The 7,639-nt window shown below is 46.4% G+C and overlaps 1 long non-coding RNA gene across 1 annotated transcript; it reads left to right on the top strand.

The window, feature by feature from the left end:
• The first annotated feature begins 49 nt into the window (after window positions 1–49).
• Window positions 50–4,656, top strand: LOC117804249. Its single transcript, XR_004628599.1, has 2 exons — window positions 50–235; window positions 2,973–4,656. It is a non-coding gene; the product is annotated as an uncharacterized LOC117804249 (long non-coding RNA).
• Window positions 4,657–7,639: the final 2,983 nt, after the last annotated feature.

The raw sequence follows: 7,639 nt of genomic DNA, 5'->3' as shown, positions 1-7,639 counted from the left end.
CGGGTGGGGGCGGCGCCACGTCACGGCTATTGTGGCTGTCCGGGTATATAAGGTCCCGCCGGCCGGCCGCGCTCCCCACCTTGCCTGCGCCCGCCCGGAGCCAGCGGTTCTCCACTGACCCCACATTCAGTAAGACGCGCCGCGCACCGACGCCGACGGAGCGGACATGGGCAGAGCGATGGTGGCCAGGCTCGGACTGGGGCTGCTGCTTCTGGCGCTGCTCCTACCCACGCAGGTGAGGCCCTGGCGCCCGCGGGGCTCGGGGGCCGCGCCTGGGGGGGAGCCGCCCCCAGGGGACCTACCTGCGCCCCTACCGCGGGCCGCGGACTGGGGCGCGGAGAGAGAATCCCGCATAATCCGGCCTGGGGGGAGGGCAACGTGGAGCCCACTTTTCGCTCCCTGACGGGCTGCCCCCACCCTCCCGCGGCCCCGGGAACAATGCACCTCCGCGCGTGGAGCGGGAGGCCCCTGTCCTGTCCCAAGCCCCACGCAGCTCCCGCCCAGGCCGACTGGCGCCCACCACCCGCTTTCACTCAGAGGTCCGAGGCACTAGCGGGAAAGAGAAGGTGTCTTTCCTCCCTCTGGAGCGTCCGGAGACCTCGGGCTTTTCCGGGAGGGCATCACGCCTCCCTCCAGGAGTGTCTTCGCGCCCCCTGCCCACTACACAAAGAGGGGACGATCCCTTTCGGGGGCGCCGCTCTCACCCATCCTCCCCTCAGCTGGTTCGGGGGCTCCGAGGAAGCCCTGGCTTTCGGGCCCTGTTAACCCACCTCAGTCCCGCGTGGTTCCCGGCTGAAGCCTGGGCGGGGACCCGCTCCTGACCCTGCGCTCTCCTGGGTATGACCTTACATTACACGTCCATCTCTTGTCACCTCGGAACCCCGTGGTAGCTCACATCGGCTGCCTCTGCGTAGGCGGCGGGTGGGACGTTGCCGTCCCGAGTCCCGGCCAGGCTTTGTCCCCGTCGCCGCCGCCCCCTCCCCAGATTCTCAATCCCGGGAACCGACCTCGCGTCAGCGCGGTTAACGAGGAGTGCGCTGCCCCGCAGGTGGGTGCGCGGCGTCCTCGAGGGAGGCTCGGGCTGAGCCTGGGAGACCCGAGCGGGGTGGGGGCGCTGGGGGCGAGATGGGTCAATTTTCTCCAGCAACTCGCTCTCGGAGGGCAGGGGTGGGAACGTGGGGCTCCCCACCTCTTTCAATTGGGGCTTTATGAGGAGTGTCTCCTAAGCTTTTCCTCCGAGAAGCTGGGTGCCATGGGTCTTTGGTCCCCAGACAGCCGCCCTGCTCACCTGGGAGCGCAGCCTGAGAGAGGAGCGCTCCTCCGCTTCCCCTCCGCGGGCGGGGTAACTGTACCCTATTGTCTTGCGGGTAGGCTGCGCTCCCGAGCCTTTCACAATTCCTCCGTGGGGGAGGGGCGCGACCGCAGGAAACATACTGATCTTCCCCGCCCGCACCTCATCTCCTTTCCGACCAGATTTTTTGCCCCCAGAAATTTCAAGAGGGAGGTTTTATTTAAGCAAATCCAGTTTGGTAGGGAAAATTTTGCTTAATGTCAATTTCATATATTAACCTGAGTTTCTTTTGTTGGTGTAGAGGACCTTTAGATTCTCCTATTGGTGCGCTAGACTCTGACAAAGGTCACCTGCTGCACTCACTGTAAGGTCTTTGTATACAGGAGAACAGATAACCCGTAAGGCATCACAAACCAGGTGTTGTCCCCATACAGAGCCCTGGTTTAAATTATTTCCCATATTATTAATGTTTTCCTTTTAGTGGGAGTGCTATTCCCCGGTAGGACAAGCTGAATGTTGCATGCAGTAGGTGCCCAGTAAACATGTTTGACTTGATCAAGATTTTTCTTTATTTATTTTGGGTAGGATTTATACATTTTAAGTCCATATTTGCTTAATGATGGGTTTTACAACAAAAGGAGCTGTTGCTGATAGAGAATGGATTTATCTTTGGATCGTCGGCAGCAAAATGTACATGTGGCCCAGACCTGCTTGGTGCCACATCCTCCCTCCTGCCTGCAATCAGAAGCCCTCTGTAAACCCTCTCTTGCAGTGAGAGCTGAAATCTCCCATCTGCCTTTGTTCTGTGACAAAGGAGAGATTATCACGTGCGCCGCTGGACTGTGCATTTCGTGACTTGAAAAATCAGTGTGGTGAATGATGCCACTCAGGCGTCGGCACACTGGGGGAGCCTTGGTTCTTGGCCACAACATTGGCAGGGAGGCTGCTGGGGAAAACTTAACACCAAACCCTCTTGGTGTCTTTGTGAAGTCATTCTGACTTCATGGCGTTTGGCGGAGAAGTCATTTTGCTTTGAGGAAAGGGCTCATATTTTGCACTTTAAAACAAATATTGTGGCCACTTTTGAGAAGATATATATCTATATAATTTCAAGATTTCAAGGGAGCAGATAAGATATCCTATGTCCCCTTAAGTTAAATCCAAGGCTGTGTTAAATGGGTATGGGAAAGTTACCTAGCAAATCCAGGAGAGACAGTTTTACACATTTACAAATTTTAACAGCATTTTAGAATCCGAGTTATTCATGCAACTTTAAAATCTTCCCCTTCCTGGAAGAATTGAGTAAATCTTTTTTGCAATGCCAGTAAGTCAATATAGTCACAAAAACTAGATTCGTTGACTGGATCCCTTATTTCTTCGAAAAGAATTAAAAATAAAGTCACACTCTTGGAAATTAATAGTTATTGAGGACTGTTTCTGGCTGCTGCTACCTGCAGTCATTTAGGCATCTATCTATAGGTAGTTTGTGTTGAAACCAAAGGAATGATCTCAGTGGGACTAAGCAAGAATTCAGAATTAAATGACGGGTAAGGAAATAATGGGAGAAGAGCGATCAAAAAAAAAAAATATATATATCCTTTATCTGATTGCATCTTAAGCGTACATAGAGGCAGCTGTGGCATGTGGAAATTTACCGGTGTAACTTTTTTATGTATTTTAGATTTATTCAAATCAAACAGCTGTTGTAACACTTTCAAGTAACTCCTCCTCCCAGAGTACCTCGACTGCCCCAAATCCAGCTAACACCACCACCACACCAGCCGGCAGTGCTCTGCAGTCAACAGCCAGTCTCTTCGTGATCTCGTTCTCCCTTCTACATCTCTACTGTTAAAAGACTCAGGCCAAGAAACATCTATACTTCCCCATCTTCTAAACCCAATCCAAATGGCGTCTAGACATCCAGTGTGACAAGGAAAAAACAGGTCTTCATTGAATCTGCTAATTCCACACCTTATTTTATTGACACAGAAAATATTGAGGATCCCAAATTTGATTGGTTTGAAGAACATGTGAAGGGTTTGACTAGATGATGAATGTCTATTAAATAAATCTACTGGAGTTTCATGTACAAGATGAAGAGACAACATCCAAGATTAGTTAAGAGATCATTTTTTTAAATGTGGCTTAAGAAGTATGGACATGTAAAATTCTACCTTGAAAATGAGAATAGATTTTATCTTACCTAGATATAAAAAATGGGATGTGAACAGATTCAGTTTTCATTTGGTTCCTTAAATCTTTAAGGCCATAAAACAGTTAATACAAAAAGCTTCCATGATAACTATTTATATGTACATTAGAAGGAATTTCCAGGTGTTACTGTAAATCCTCAATGCATTGTTTCTGCAGTACTAACTTAATGCCTATGTACTCTAGATAAAAGTTTTACCTTGTTAAGCTATCACTGTTTTTTGGGAACTGAACTCTTTCCTCTGAGGCTTTGGATTTGACATTGCATTTGATTTTTTATATAGTAATTGACATGTGCCAGGGCAATGATGGGTTGGAATCGACCCCCAATTGAAGCATGATGAGTAAATTTTGCTTATAAAACTGATCACTTATTCCTATTCAACAGGAGTGCCAGATTCATTTAGCTAAACTGATTCCAAAGAGTAGAAGTACATTGACCTCAGCTAATTTCAAAATGCTTTTTATTTCTGCATATGTTGAATACTTTTTGTAATTTTAAAAAATGATCTGTTTTGAAGGTAAAATTGACAAACCTTGAAATTAAAAAGGTAAAATATGTGCAGGAGCCAAAATTGTAAATCAAGTATTTGGGAAGTGAAGACTGGAAGCTTACATTAAATTCGGAAAAACTTTTATACTCTTTCTGTAAATACTTTTTTTTTTTTTTTTTTAAGCTCTGAATCAGAATAGCCACATTTGGAACACTTTCTGTTAGTCAATATTTTTAGATAGTTAGAACCTGGTCCTAAGCCTAAAGTGGACTTGATTCTGGAAAGTAAATCTTTTTACAACTGCCTCGATGCACAGAAAGCTTTTTAAAAATAGACACCCTAAGGTCTTTTGTTCGCATGGTCACACACTGATGCTTAGATGTTCCAGTATCTAACATGGCCACAGTAGTCTTGATAACCAAAGTCATTTCTTCCCATCTTTAGGAACCTACATCAGAACAACCATATCCAGCAGATCTCAAGCTACTGTGTGTGTGAATGAACATTCCATTTTGTTTCATACCTGAATGCTGTACATCTATTTTGTATTGTATATTGTGTTTGTGTATTTATGCTTTGATTCATAGTAACTTCTCATGTTATGGAATTGATTTGCATTGAACACAAACTGTAAATAAAAAGAAATGGCTGAAAGAGCAATCTATTGAATGTTAAGCTTTTTTTAGGGGAGGGGAGGGGCAGAGGGGGAGAAAGAATCTTAAGCAGGCTCCACATCCAGCCCAGAGCCGGTGGGGGTTCCATCTCATGACCCTGAGATCATGACCTGAGCTGAAACCAAGAGTTAGACGCTTAACCCACTGAGCCACCCAGGCACACCCCTATTGAATTTTAGCTTTTTCTGATGCAAGCAAATACTTTGTGGATTATCATGGTTGTAGGAGTCTATTTAAGCTATTAAGAATATATCAGTATTTTCCTATGAACCAGAACATTCTGGTTGAGCTGTTCCGCATTGCTAACTAGCAGGAGATTTTGACTAAAGAATTAATCTGAAAATGGTCATCTTAAAGCTGGTAAGGAAGGTTTTATATACTCCCTTGGTTATTCAACAACTATGGGTGCCAGCTATGTTCCAGGAAGAAGATTGAATGCTGAACTTGCTGGGCAAGTTGCTTTGGTTGGGAAAGAGTATGTATACGATGACAGAGAAGCAGTAGATTGTCACTTAGTGCTGTGAGGCAAACCGGCCCGGGTGCTGCGTCATGGGCTCTGGGCTTTGTGATTACCGATGGTCTTGGGCACTTGAGCTGAGATCTGGAGGGCCGTTTCTGATGGAGGGAACGTGTGCTAAGTTCCTGAGTTTAATTACTGGCATTGTTTTCGTATCTGCACTGAGGTCCACAAGTCACTTTGGTTTCCTAAGCTGTCACTTCTATCTGCTTTCATACTCTAGAGTTCTTTGACCCTTCTAGCTCTACCATCTTTATTGCTGGTCAGGGACTGCCAGAAAAGACAGGATGGAATTTGGGAATTAAGTGGGAGCTAGTCCACAGATGGCAGTTTCTCCAACGAATCCATTCTGTTAAGGCATTTCAGCTGATGGAATCAGGCCCAGCCAGAGTAGGAGACTGAGAAGACATTAAAAACATTTACAAAATACTTCATAGCGACGCCTAGATTAGTGTTTGGTTGAGCCAGGGAACCACCCAAGTTGACACGTGAACTGATCATGATACAGTCCACCTCTTGTCAACCTGGCACTCACACTCCACTCTGAACTGTACTTAATCAACAAATACAAGATCATACATCTAATGGATAGAACTATCCTGCATACAACCCCAAACAACCCTTAGAAGAGGATGCAAACTCGGCCATGCTCACTCTTCTTGATAACCCACATAAATGCTGTGATATAATGTTTACTGTTATTACTACATAATGGTAGATGTTGAGAGAAGCAAACAAATTTCTTCTGTGTGTGTGTGTGTGTGCGTGTGTGTATGTATGCATATATACAAACATAAGAAATATACAGCCCTCGTTTCAGCAACTGGTCACATGGCTATAACTAGTATTTATAGCTGCCTTCCATCATCCATTCCATATTTCCTTTGCCCTCAGCAAGTACTTAAGCCAATCATGGTTCTTAACCTGGAGAGATGACTTAAACCTTTGTCTGAATTTGGTTGTAGTTTTCTACTCACTTCAATCATAGACATGGTAGTACTAAGAGATGCCCCAACAGATCTGTTATTCCGGACATCCTCCTCCTTAGGCTTCACTGTGTAGGAGCCACCCAAATTTCCCTTGGTAGTCAGGATCAATCACTCCAACCAGTACGGTTAACTCCCTTCTTTGTTGTTTCAGAGGCTTGTGGAGTTCGGGGTGGTTGGGTGATGGTCTCAACTTCTGGCTCAATGGAATCACAGCTGTGTCTTCTGGTGGAAGGATTCCTTTCTTTAGAACTACGATCTCTAGGCCAGCAGAGCATAAGGTCTCAAGGATAGGAAGTATACATTTTGCTAGTGAATCACATATTCGAGATCATAGTGAGTGGTGCCACTCCCATCTTCACCCCTTGATTCCTGGAGCTGCGAATTGTGGCTATGGGAGAAACAGCCCCATGATTAGAGCATATAAAGCCTCCTGGAATCCAGAGTCTTCTCCCTGAAGATAGTGCCACCTAGCTGGAGCTGTAACTTGGTTTTCAAATGGCCATTCTATCAATCCATTGCTTCAGGATGGCAGGGAAAATGGCAAGGCCAGTGAATTACACAGACGTGGGCCCATTGCCACACATTACTGGCTAAGTTCCTTGATCAGAAACAATATTATGTGGATCACCATGATGGTGGATAAGGTATTCTGTAAATTCACAGGTGTTTTGGCAAAAACATAGGCAGAGAAGGCAAATCCATATCCAAAATAAGTGTCTATTCAGTAAGAACAAAATGCCGCTGCTTCCATGATGGAAGTGGTCCAACGTAACCAACATGCCACCCGGCGGCTCACTCGGGGAATGGCGCCATGTGCGGAACTCAGTGCTGGTCACTGCTGCAGCAGTTTGGGCACTCAGCGGTGGCTGCAGCCAGGTCAGCCTCAGTACAAGTCCATGTCGCTGGGCCTGTGGGTAACCTCCATCCCTTCCACCATGGCCACTTTGTTCATGAACCCATTGATGACAGGGATGGCCAGGGAATGAAGCTGACTGGTATACATAAAACGGGCCATCTCATCCACTTATTTTGTAAAATGCTCCTCTGCTGAGGTCATCTTTTGGTGAATATTCACATGGGACACAAATATCTTTTTTTTTTTTTTTAAGATTTCTTTATTTTAGAGAGAGAGAGAGCGTGAGCAGGAGGGGCAAAGGGAGGCAGAGAGAGAAACTCAAGCAGATGCCACACTGGGCACGGAGCCCACCACAGGGCTCTTGTCTCATGACCCTGAGATCACGACCTGAACCGAAACCCAAGAGTCTGGTGCCTAACCAACTGCACCACCCAGGCCCCCGGGGACACAAGTATCTTAACACTCTTTTCCCATTCAGAGATGTCTCCCCATGTACCTCCTTCCCAGCCTTCCTTGTCACCAATTTTCCAATCATGTACCTTTCAAGTGCATCCAGCCAAACTGTTGGCCACAAGCCATAAATTGGTATGGACACATCCCTGTGAAA

Source organism: Ailuropoda melanoleuca, chromosome 10 (genome assembly GCF_002007445.2).
Source record: "Ailuropoda melanoleuca isolate Jingjing chromosome 10, ASM200744v2, whole genome shotgun sequence".
Taxonomy (NCBI): domain Eukaryota; kingdom Metazoa; phylum Chordata; class Mammalia; order Carnivora; family Ursidae; genus Ailuropoda; species Ailuropoda melanoleuca.
Note: the sequence above shows the minus strand (reverse complement) of the source record. Positions and strands in the feature narration are given on the sequence as shown.